The 12198-nt window shown below is 51.1% G+C and overlaps 1 protein-coding gene and 1 long non-coding RNA gene across 2 annotated transcripts in view; one reads left to right on the top strand and one right to left on the bottom strand.

Moving 5' to 3' along the window:
- The window catches only part of FOXP1 (forkhead box P1), a 379555-nt gene extending 378950 nt beyond the window's left edge, over positions 1-605 (bottom strand). Inside the window, exon 1 of the mRNA XM_088171262.1 lies at positions 587-605. The gene's annotated coding sequence lies outside the window, so the exon portion shown is untranslated. The remainder of the gene's footprint in view (positions 1-586) is intronic.
- Positions 41-8148, top strand: LOC148222466 (uncharacterized). Its single transcript, XR_015805978.1, has 3 exons — positions 41-140; positions 4970-6272; positions 8022-8148. It is a non-coding gene; the product is annotated as an uncharacterized LOC148222466 (long non-coding RNA).
- The last annotated feature ends 4050 nt before the right edge of the window (positions 8149-12198 follow it).

Raw genomic sequence — 12198 nt, 5'->3', positions numbered from 1 at the left:
AAAAAAAGAAAAGAAAAAAAAAGGAATGGGGTGGGGGGGGGATGGGCGCAACGCGTCCCAGGGACCCGCGGTGGGGGCGGATGCACGGCGCGGGGCTCCGCGCCTGCGGAAGGGGCTGCGCGGGCGTGAAGCCGCAACAGGTGCCCGGGGAAGGGGGAACGGGTAGCTGGGCACGGCGCGGGGGGGTGAGGGGGGTGCGGCCCCACCGCAACTTCTTGCCCCGAGTGGCGAAGTTGGGGCGTGCGCGCCCCTTGCGCGGCGGCGCGGAGAGACCCGGCGGAAAACACGCGGAAAGCGCGAGCGGGGATGGGAGGGGGGCGGGACGCTCCGCATCCCACCACGGCGGGGAGTGCGCGCAGCGCGGGGCGGGGGGGAAGTTTCCAAAGTGGGCGGGGAGGGGGTGCGGGCGGCCCCGCAGCCCGGGGAGGGGGCTCCGCATCCGCGCACCGCCGCCCCACATCCCCCCCCACCCCCCCGGTACCGCGGCGGCGGTCGGGGAGGGGCGGCCGGGCACGTGGGGCCGGCGGGGGGAAAAGTGCAACAGCCCCGGAGGAGCGGGGAAAGTGTCGGGGGGCGCCGGACTCACCCGCAGGACTCGGCCCTGCCGCTGCCCAGCACGGCGCGGCCGCGGCGCGGGCGGGCGGCGGCGCGGAGCGGCGCGGGGCTGCCTCCGTCCCGTCCCTCCCTCCCGTCCCTCCGGCACGCCGAGCCCGGGCGGCGCGGCGGCGTGCTCCGCCGCTCGGTAAATAACAATAGAGCCCTCCGCCCGGCGCCGCGCCCGCGGGCCCCGCACGCCGCCCCGCCGCGCCCCCGCCCCGCGCCGCCCCGCGCCCCCTCCCCGCCCCGCGCAGCCCCGCGCGGGCGGGCCGGGGGCGGCCCGCGACACCCCCGCGGAGGGAGATGTTGTTATTTTTTGCTGTTGTCAGTCTCTGACGTCACATCCACCTGCTGGGTAAACAAGGCTCGGCGCAAGGGAAAAATAATAATAAAAAAAAAAATAAAATAATAGAAGCCGGGGGTGAAGCGCGCAGGGGGTGAAGGGCGAGAGCCCCGCAGGCGCGGAGCTCCGCGCAGGACGGCGGGGGGGCGGGGGGGCCGGGCCGGGGGAGGCGGGGCGGCCCTACGGGGAAGCGAAAGTGGCGGTGGAGCGAGGTGCGCAGCGCTGCGCATCCCTGCGCACCCCTCCGCACCCCGAGGGACAGCTCAGCGCGGGCCGGGGCTGCCCCGTCGGTGGGGGCCCAGCGCTGCGCGCCCCTACCAACTTTTCCGCAGCCGCGCAGGGGCCAGCGGGGCATCGGGCCAGCGGAGACGGGGGATGCGGGAGACCCCGGAGTGCCTTCCGCGGGTAGCCGCGGAGCCGCCTTACCTGCGCGGAGCGGCGAGGCTGGCGCTGCCCGCGTTCCCCCGCAGCGCTCGCCGCTGTGGGCGCAAACAGCGCTTAGACACACTGCGCGGGTGCGCAGCGGCGCGCACCGGCCGCGGAGCGGGACTGACCGTCCCGAGGGCCGGGATGGGTGCGGAGCCGCTCCGCGGGGGTGGGTCCGCATCTCGGTGGGTGCGCGGAGCGGCAACGCTCCCGACCGCTCCGTCGGGGCTGCCGAGGAGAGGGCGAGAGGGGGCAGAGTCGGGACCACCCGGCTGCCCCAGCCCTGCGGCTCCGGCACTCGTGCACCGCCAGTTTTAACACACCGACGGCCTTAGCGCGGATTTGGAACCTCCGGCGGCGCGGGGGTCCCTTGCCGGCGGCCGGAGCAGGAGAGAGGAGCGGCCCCGCCGTGCAGCCCTTTGCCCTGCCCTGCCCGGGACCCCGGCCCGCTGCCGCCAGCACCGAGGGGACGGGGCTCGGTCGCCGGGCGCCCCGCAGGGATGGAGCGCGTCCTTCCCGGCGCTGCAGGCAGGAGTCAGCGCGCGGCCGCGAAGTTACCGAGCCACCGACTCATTCGGGGGAAAAAAAACTCTTTCCTTGACCCGCCCGGCTCTCTTCTCTCCCTTTGTTTTTTTGGGCAATCGCGTGTGGCTGCCCGCAGGACTGACCCTGGGCAGGGGGCGATGGTTTCACACAGTGCCAGGAGCGGTACCGCGGGCCGAACCGCGCCCGCGGGAACCCCGCGCTGAGCCCAGCCTGTCCCCTAGTCCCGGTTCCCGGTCCCCGTCCCCCGCCCGGCCCCGGCGGCTCCGGCAGCAGCGCCGGGCCCGCGGCGCCACCTCCCGGCGGAACGGCGGGAGCCGCTCTGGCAGCAATTAAGACCTGGAATTACCCTAATAGCGAGGTACTTATGCCTAATTCATTATATTTTAAATAATTAAGAGCGGAAAATCGCTGCAAATAAATATTTGCGGAGGTGATGCTCGCGCCGCTGCCGGAGCGGTGCGCTCAGACCGGCGGGGAGCGCTCGGGGCCGGGAACGGGCGAGAGCCGGGAGCGGAGCGTTCAGCATCCCGCTTTCTCCAGCCCCGGTGCTGCAGGAGACACCGGGATTTAAAACCACCAGCTTTAAAAGCAAACATCATTTTCAGCGTGTCTTGTTATATTTTTTAGTTCATCTGTTTCTTCAGTAGGAAGAAAAAGGAGCTAAACCTGTTAAAAGAGCATTTTTAAACACTCTCCCCTATACCGCTCAAAAAATACTTGTTTTACATTTCATCCTCGAATAAATGCTTATTGGCTACTTCTTCATCTCCTGTTTTTAACTTCACACATCCAAACCAGTATATCAACTCTGTAAAACATGATTAATTCCACAGACAGTACCAGCGGTGGGACTTCTCCCTCCCCCTCTGCCGATGTAGCTGCTAATTGTACTTGAATTGTTTACTGCTGTATTGTTTTACAAGTGCCTGGAGAAAGATGCTTGATATTCCCACCACCGGCAGAACCATCCCAAGAGCAAATGCTTGGCAGATTTTGGCAGGGATCTACACAGGCTACAACTACAGCTTGTTAGCTAAAAAAAAAAAAAAAACACATATATATTATGAAGGTGATGACGCCTCTGTAATTATAGGTGTTACTTGTTATAAAGTCAGAATGTTTTCCAAGCTACTGTAATGCCACACCTCCAATGTCCCAGGAGCCAGGCCTTGGAGTCCTTTCCGCCTTAGTCACTGGTTTATGAGGCTTTGCAGAGCACATCACCAGGCTGCACGGCGGGTTCCTGGCCCACTTGGCACTCCTGTGTAGGTGCAAAGCCCGTGTGGGTACTCAGCTGTTATTTTACCTTTTACATCAGACATGTAAAGATGAGATGCACACTATGTACTGCCCCAAAAAGTTGGCAGACATAAAGAGAAATGTACATTGGATTTACAGCCTGATTTTATGATTATCTGACTTTGTTTCAAATAAGCGCAAGCAGAAGCAGCCCTGTGAGTACCCTCGTACTGCAAATTCAGGCAAAACCCCTTCTTGGCAAGCTAGTGATTGCTGCTTTCCACATTTCCTTGTTTTCAGTGTAGTCAGGGCAAGTCAGATCAGTCTGGCAGCAAATAACCTTCAAAAAAGTAGAAAATGCATCTCTGCCCATCACATGGTACATGTACAAGGTAAAATAGCTGGACCTTTCTTTTGCTCAGAGAACTTCAAGGGCAGGAAAGGCCAACTTGCCTATGAGGGAGAATTTTAAAAGGTGTAAACATCATCTTAGAGACTAAGCCCAACGCTCATGGCAACACTTGCACCAGCTTTAGTGGAAGCAGGATCTGTTCTCTAACTGGGGAAGTCCCACAAAGAGATAATGGGCCACAACTAAGGTCTCAAGCTTATCTGACAGAATGAAAAGTGTAAATTCTCCCAAATGGGAGCTATAACCAAACCCAGATTTTTTTAAAATTAAATATTGTTGTTGGAGAGGGGGTTTCCAGCATCCCGAATTCTGATCCCTCTCTTGCAAACGCATTTGCATCCCTCACCTGCTTTTGCTATTACACTTTCCCAGTTTCCCTGGCCACAGCAGAAGCCATGTCCTGGCCTGTGCTGGGAGGACAAGCTGGAGCAGAACCGAGCTTCCATGTGCCAGGAGGTGCCTGGCAGGACCGGGCTGCCCTGCAGCCACCTCGAGGGCTGGTGCTGGGCTGGCTGTGGCAGAGCAGGCAGCGAGCAGCACAGCCAGCTTAGTGCTGCTTGTAAGGGAAAGAAATGGCTGTGCTGCCCCGCAGCATCACGATCCAGGCAGAGCAGGCTGGAGCCTGGCTCCACACACAGGGCAGCACGAGTCAGGCACGGAATAAATGACATTTTGCTCTGTTGTGAGTCCAGAGAAGCTCCACTGCAGTCAGAGTTGGTTTGGATTTGCATGGGCAGTGCAGAGACATGAGTCTTGGATTCACCCCAGACTCCTCTGGGTTCCTAGTGGATGGGAAAGGCTCCCCATGCCTGTACCCACACTAATCCTCTTTACTCCTGGAGGTGTCCCTCCAGCTGCCCCTGCACCAGAAGCCACCCAGAGATAACTTTTCTATAGCACATTTCCATTTGTCCTGACCTGCCAGCCAATACATATTTCCTTTTCCTGTGGGGGCAATGAATAGCCATTGTATTTGCGTTGGACTATTAATCTGCCTGAATTTGGTCGAGATTCTTAAATGAATATTCATGGGAATTAATGTCATTTAATTCCTATTGCTTCCTGAATATAATTACGTGCTGTACGTGAATTGGCAAACACCACAAGACATCCAATCTCATTGAAAAGTCTATGACCGATTAAACACCACGAGCTGGACACTCGTGCAGTACTGAAGATGCACAAAGCACTGCCAAGATGCAGCTTGACTTCAGGAGAGGAAGCCAATAAAAGAGGGAAGATGTACACTGTGGGAAGCAAACACCACCTTGAGGGATAGAAAATATGATTAAAAAGGTATTTTAATACAAGCTCTTCCCCAGGTATTTGTCTACATGTAGGGATTACATTAAACATTTATATTATTTTGAAAAAACGCTCTATTTCTTCCACTTTCTCACTTACAGAAAAGCATCTTTCAGGGCCTCCTATCGTGGCCTCTTCTGAGAGACAGCATCCCCTGGAAGACCTTCAGCACATCCTACAAATAAGAAGTGCCCAAGTGCAATCCTCCTTCTCCCAGCAGCCCGCCTGCCAAAGTTCACGCTGTTCCCCGAATAATAAAGCATAATCAGCTCTGTATTAAAGCAAAACCCGTCCCCAGCATCAGTGCTACCAACCCCTGTCGTAACATAACAAGGACTCTTCCCAAAATATTTGGGCTTGCCCTGTCACAGTGAGAGGCGTTCAAGTTCAGCACTCTGTCAACAATGCCAGGTGTCTCCTGAACCTCCGGCGCCCGAGCCAAGAGAGAGAGCTCAGAAGCGCAGGAATAATCATTATTCACATTACTAAAATGTAACGGAATGTTTAAACAGATAACGTAACACAATCCCTCACAGCAGAAAAAAAAAAATACTGTTTATTATTTATCCCTGTCAGATAGAAAATGAACTCAATCTCCTGGAAAGCAAAAGCAAGGCTCCTATTTTTTTTTCCTTCTTTCCGCAACTGACAGCCATGAAAAAAATATTCTATTGTGGCAGCTGCGCCCCTTCAAAGGGGCTGATGTTCACTGTGGCTCTTGATAAACCAACTGGCAAATTTTGGGGGTGAAAAAGAAGTGACTTGAAGCCAAACACATATAAGAAAAAAAAAAGCCTTGTGAAATCAAAAATCCAAGAACAATTTCATGTTGAGTCAATCTGAAGATTTCATTTCAATTTTGATTTTTTTTGGGGAATAAGAAAAAAGACACACACCCCCTTGCTTGAAAATAAAATTAAAGGACATTTTGAACACAAAGTAGTTTCAAAATGAAAAATCAAAGTGTTTCATGTCAGAAGTGTCAAAACTAACAGCTTCAGCATTTGTCAGAGCTTTTTTGAGTTTTTATAAATGACAAGTTTGGCATGTGTGCACAGACCGTTTTGGTGCTGCTGAATCTGCATTTTTGCATGCAAAAAAAAAAATTGGTAGGGTGAAATTTTCTGCGGAGAAGGCGTTTGCCGTTCCCTTTGTGTGGGGACCAGCAGCCCTCTCCCCCATGGCTGGGCTGTGCAGGAGCCTCACTGACACCTCCAGCTCCTCTTTGGCTTATTAATATTTTACCCTTCAGTTTGCAGGACTCCACAGGCCTGGTCTTTTCCAGAACCAGCTCCCTGGTTAGCCAGAGGAGGTACAAAGGTTAGGAGAGACCGACTGTGCATCTCCAGCTTGATGTGCTGCTGTGTGACAGGCGGCCACGGACCTATCCTAAGGTGACATTAGGTAATTTATTAGCTTGCTTCATTACTGCTAAGCTCCCTTTCATCTGCTCTCTGCCTCCCCAAAGTGAGGGTTTTCCAAAAATGTTTTATCCCAAAAAGTTGGGAGAGGTTACAGTCTGGTTTACACCTTATGTAGCAGCAGAGCAGGAGTGGAAAGAGAGGTATGTATCACCTGAATGAAGACATTTAATTTAAAATCCTAAATTACATAAAAACCTTAAGTTACATAAATGCTATTGCTATAAAAATGTACCAGCAAGCATTTACAATATTAGCAACTGAATATATTCTTGCTAAGAAAGCAGCAGCCACCCGGATTTTGCAGGTCTGCTTCCAGCCTAGCTGACTTTGCTGCAGGTTTGGGACAGTGCCTAGTCCCCTGGGAAGGCAGCAAATAAGATCTTCTGCAGATAACAGACACCTACCTGCCTTTTGCTACCAAATTTCTCTAACACTTTCTACATCTCCCTGATGACAGCAACACTTCTTGCTGCATCTTGACAAATTCTAATTAACCCAATCTCATCATCTCTGAAGCTTTCAGAGAAAACCAGCGTACTTCTCTAGAGCAAGAGATCAAATCCAAAACACCTTCTTCTCCTCCGACCTCCAGCACAGCCTTTACTCCATAGGGGATACAACCCCCAGGTCATGTGTGGTGTGACTCTGCTAAAAACCAGATTAGCTCCTTCCCCTGCCTTCCTAGAAGGCAGCACTGGAAGCCAGCAGAGATGGAAACAGATTTCTAACATCTTGTTGGCATTTCTGGGTCTGCTGAAACTCCTGCTGCAGGAGCACATGCAGAAATCTCCACAAGGACACGCCACACTTTCCTCTTCCAGTGGAACAAGCAGTTTCATCTCAGGGAATTGTTCTCCTCACTCTCTGCCCTGCTCTCCCTACAAGTTCAACATTGCCTGTGAAGGAGGTGCAGTAATTGCAGCTTTCCCTGTGAAGGGTTTTCTGTTGATGTTGTCTCCAAAGTGTTCTGTGCTGAAGTATTATTTCATCCTAACTTTTTCCACTATTATGACTATTTTTTAATCCAAAAGTCCAACATCAACAAAGATTAAAGCTTTTAGGCTAGTTACATATCTATGAAAACAACAGTCTCCTGTGTCTTGGGAGATAAACACTACCAGATGCTCTAGTAAACACCAGAAAGGAGAGAGGAGGGGGGGAAAAAGAGAGTGGCCAGGAGAAGGAAGTTAGAAATAGCAGAACAGGAAACCAGGAAAGTAAATTCCTGCTGTTTCTGGCTCTGTGGCAGTGAAGAGGTTAAAGCCCAGTACACTGCCATCTCTAGACAGAACTAGTTGTTATTGCATTGATAAAACCCCGGGTTGTGTTTTCCTTGTCCATTTTGACCCGTATCTGACGTTAGCATTGCAAATGATGTCTGTTGCCATTCAACTACTCAGAGTGAGAGGACAGAAACAAGACAGAGAGCTTAGCAGAGATGATACTAATGGAAGGGGTGGGGAAAAGTCTGATTTACATGTAATTAATTATTATTTATGTAAAAACCATATCATTGTGGTGGTTCTTGACATCATTTAAAGCCTCTTTTCAAAAGAGAAGTCTCCTCTGTTAGTGTACTAATCTTTTCTGTGCTGCCAATATGAACTGTAACAACTGATGGCAGCCATGCTGGCCCATCACCACCACTTGCAAGGTTCTCATCAACTGCCCAAAGGAGAGAAAGACAAAAATCCTGCCTCCTTCTGAACAGGTGACTTTGCATTACCAGGGCCATGGAATGCTGGCGAATTGTTCAGTGGGAAATCATCTGACCTGAGGCCAACATCATGCAGGAAAAGACAGAGTTATGCATTGCTATTGTGAAGAAGTTTCAGATTAAATAAATGTATTTTCTTCTGAACTTGTAAAATTATTAACTTATTTATTTGATTTCAGTATCTAATCGCAAAATAATTACCTAACCCAGCCCCAAGGTATCTTGGCAATGTTGTTTGAGACACACTCCAGCACAGACAAAAGCTCCCGCGGGAAGACATCAATCATCTCCCCGTACAAATGAAACTGGTCCACAAAAATGAACGGCACGGCTCCACCCCAGCTCTTTCAAAACTCAGCTGTCTCAGCCAGAGCTCCAGTCCAGCTCCCAGACACATCCCTGCCCACTGGTTTGCACAGGAGCTAGGTCAAACCTCAAGAGCATGGATTACATATGGCAGCATGACCCAATTTATTCAGGCTTGCTGGACAGAATCTATATAGTGGGAAGTTTATTGACAGTGTCTCACTGGTTCTCTCTAATTTGCCAAAGAGGCTGCTGGGCAGGAAACCCTGTTAACCTCAATCATGGTAGGGACAGATTAAAGGGACCTGGACTCAAAACCAGGCAGGTCTCGAGCCACCTTCTTAATAAAGAAAAATCCCCCACAGCACTAATTGGAGCAATTGGATGGGGTGGGAACTTTGGCTGGACAGGATGGGATGGACAGTGCCCATTGGAGGGAGGGATGTCACCTGCACTCGTGGTCCCACTCATGCATTGCACTCTCTGCACAGCCCACGTATCCCAGCACATTTCCCCAGCCTCCCTCTCCCCCACTCCCACCTCCAGAGCGTTTCTGCACACAGCACTGCCTCTGCCCATGCTGTCAGCTCATGGGGACGCACAGTGACACTTGTGGCTCCTACAGTGACACTGGTGGCTGCTGAGACCTCAGCCCTGTGCTGCCCAGCTTCATGGGGACACGCAGGGCAATCCAGGCTTGCCTGCCACAGGCCAGGTGTACCAAACGAGAAGCACTGCAGGCAGAAACCTGCCTGAAGGTTCCCACCTACCCTTCTGCTTTTAGACAACAGCACAACACATTCTGTTCTCCCATTGTCACCTCCTTGTCAACTGCTGTGAGCACCCAAGCATAGCTAATCCCACCTGAGAACGGGTAGAAATCTCCCCTTAAACATATATTTTTATCCCAAATGAATAATTTCCAAACAGCACAAAGCAGTATTTCCTTGCAAACCCAGCTATGGTAGGATTTTCATCCTGGGTGAAATGACTTGTCCAGCCTTGCCCAGTTTGTGAATGGGCTCAGATACCAGGCAGGCACCTGATATCTCACTTGGAAGAAAGAAAAAAAAAAAAAATTGCCCTAAGAGAGCACCATCTTCCCCATTGCATTATTTGTTTTGTCAAAAGTGGCAAAAGCTACTGTCATCAGCTTGAGACCAAGCAAACTCAGCTCATGCAGAGCATGCTTGGCATGAGGAAATGTTTTGTTTCTTGAAGCAGGCTCTGAGAAGGTCAGCTTGTCTTGCCTGCTGATCTATTTCAGGCTTTATATTTTTGTTTGTTTGTTTTTGCAATATTTTTGCCTATGTCATCATCAAAATATTCAAATTTTTGCTTGCTTTATATTTGTTTCGTTGGGTTTTTTTTTAAGTCACCTTTACCATAGGAACAAGTAGACCAGTATCTGTGAATTCCAACCTTCAAACTTGTAAAACTGAGTGAGGTCAGTGCAGGGACTGTTTTTCCTAGTGAAATTAGCACAATCATAGGGCAGAAATGTTTTCAGAGCTACTGAAAACTCTTTATCTGGTCAGTCTAGATACCAGATGTTTTCTGGTTTTCTTAGCTCTTTTTGGTTCACAACTGCTCTCTGCTGTCCTTGCATGTCAAACAACTGCAGAGTCAAGACAGTGTTTTGAATCTCAGAAAAAATTCAGGCTTTCAGGAGGGTTCTTTTTTTTCTGCTGTGGGTTTTTTTTTCAGAGAGAAGATATTGTTTTAATGGGAAACCTCACACCCAAGAATCTTGTGGCTGGTTGTTCCTACCCAGGATAATTCTCTGGCCAACACATTACAGCTTCCACCCCGATACTGTCAGAGTCAGAGGCACATTTCCTTCAACCCTCTGACTTGGTTAATCACATCAAGTAATTTGTTTATGAAGTTCAATTCTACAAAGCCCAACTTGGAAGCAGGTATTCATCCTCCCAGATACAAGCACTTCTGCTGTAATTTCTTTTAAAGTCAGAGCTGATCTTTATCTACAAAAGGCCGGAGCAATAAGTATTTGGTGTGTTTAGAAAACACGTCTCTTTCACCACACCTGCAGCCTGGCTGCCAGCTTTCAGCTGTGTGGACTCTCCACAGCTCTGGGAGACTCTAGTGCAGTAAACAAAGTAGTTTTCTCTGGATTCCCATGTTCCAGGTACCTCTCCCAAATGCTTCATGTACTTACACCCTAAAGGTCTTCACGCAGGTCGTGTTTCCACAGCATTTCCATGGATTTGGTGGGAGTGGGGTGATGGTAGTTGGGTTTTCTACCACTTCTCCTCTAGATTGTCCTATTAATGACTTTACAAGAGATGCAGAAGATCCTTCGGTGTTGAACAAGAACAGAAACCATTTCAGGAGTTACTCCTAAGATTTTTTTTCCCTACCCTTGATGTGAAAGACAAATGAAATCCCATCTTTTCAGGCTTCTTCTGAAAATTGTTACAGCACCCAAATCTGAGGCTGTCTCCCACGAGCTGCTTCTATCTGATGCAAGGTAATGTCCCATAAGCCTCTCCCTTGGCATCACTGGTGTTCATGTGGGTCATAGCAATGCCAGTGCCACTGAACAAACAAACTTCAAAGTAAAAAGGAATGCCAGAGCCAGGGAGACATGCCTGGGGGCAAGAGAACTGGGATAATAAACTCACAGCATCATCCTGGTGCCAACAACCCAGTACTTCTTGTGCCTCTCATTTATGCAGTTTCTTGGAATGGTTTCCTAAGCCACCATTTCATTTTGGAGATGAAAGGAACAGGCAAGGGTTAAATTGGAGCTGCCATCCCCCACCCCAGTCTATTCACTGCAGAAGGAAATCTGTCTCTCTCCCACCCCTCAGCATCCTGTCTCTGCTGCCTTGGAAAACACACAAGTCCCTCACGGCTTCCTGAGGAGCAGAGACCTCAGCTTGCTCCCAGCCCTCCTCCACCACCCTGCAGCATCCTGGTTTTCCCATGACAGAGCACCCTTCCCAGAGGGCTCCAGCCACAGCAGCTTCTTTTTTTCCCACCTGGCCTGGCCAGAGGAGCTGCTCTAGCAGTAACATCTCTGTCTCCTGGGTTTTATCCCAGCAGCTGTTCAAACTTAGCCTTGGGTACAGTGGGTATCCTGCAGCCTCCACAGCTTTTCTGACACCAGGGGCTGAATAATTCCTAAGTGGATTCTTCTCCCCCCTGTCCCTCTTTACCTGGTATACTCCACTGCCTCCTTTTCTTTTTTTTTCTCTATAGTTGATAGGGCAGCCAAAAGGAACTTTAAACTGCTCCCTCGAGTTTATCCCTCATCCAGTGTGTTCCCCACTGGGTGCCAAAGCGTTTTCCCATCCCTGTGACTCCAGGGAGGCAAGCCATGCTCAGAGCAATCTGAAGGCTGGGAACCTACAGGCAAGTTCCAGTGTTAACCCAAGTCACACAAACCTCACAAAGCCCCCAGAGGGCACACAGGGGTCACTGCTTTCCCTACAGGGCCCTTGGCTGCTGCTGAGCACATTTGCTCTTACTGCGTGAAAGGTCGGCTCCAGAGCCTCAAGCCCTCACCAACAGACTCAGAAAATGGACCAGTTCAGTTTCCCCTTCAGAGACAGGGGATGGGTGCCAGGAGGAGGAGGAGAAGCCAGCCCTGGGCACCTGAGGAGGCTCAGCATCACCTGGAGCATCCACAGGTATCCCACCCACTACATCCACACAGCCCAGCACAGCTCAATACCCCCACAGCAGCATCACCTCGGAGCTGTGTCCATAAGTTCAGTTCCAATAAGTGCAGTTGGAAGCATGGAATGGCCCTGCTGCCTTCAGCCCAGAGCTGGAGCAGGCTGGTGTGAGCTCAAGGGCTGCATGTTACAGAGACATGCCCTGAGAATGCTTCCAAAGGGCAGGTACTGCACACTCT

The sequence above is a fragment of the Sturnus vulgaris genome, chromosome 11, assembly GCF_052056855.1.
Source record: "Sturnus vulgaris isolate bStuVul1 chromosome 11, bStuVul1.hap1, whole genome shotgun sequence".
NCBI classification, from domain to species: Eukaryota; Metazoa; Chordata; class Aves; order Passeriformes; family Sturnidae; genus Sturnus; species Sturnus vulgaris.
The sequence above is the reverse complement of the archived record's forward strand: the minus strand, read 5'-3'. Positions and strand labels throughout refer to the sequence as shown.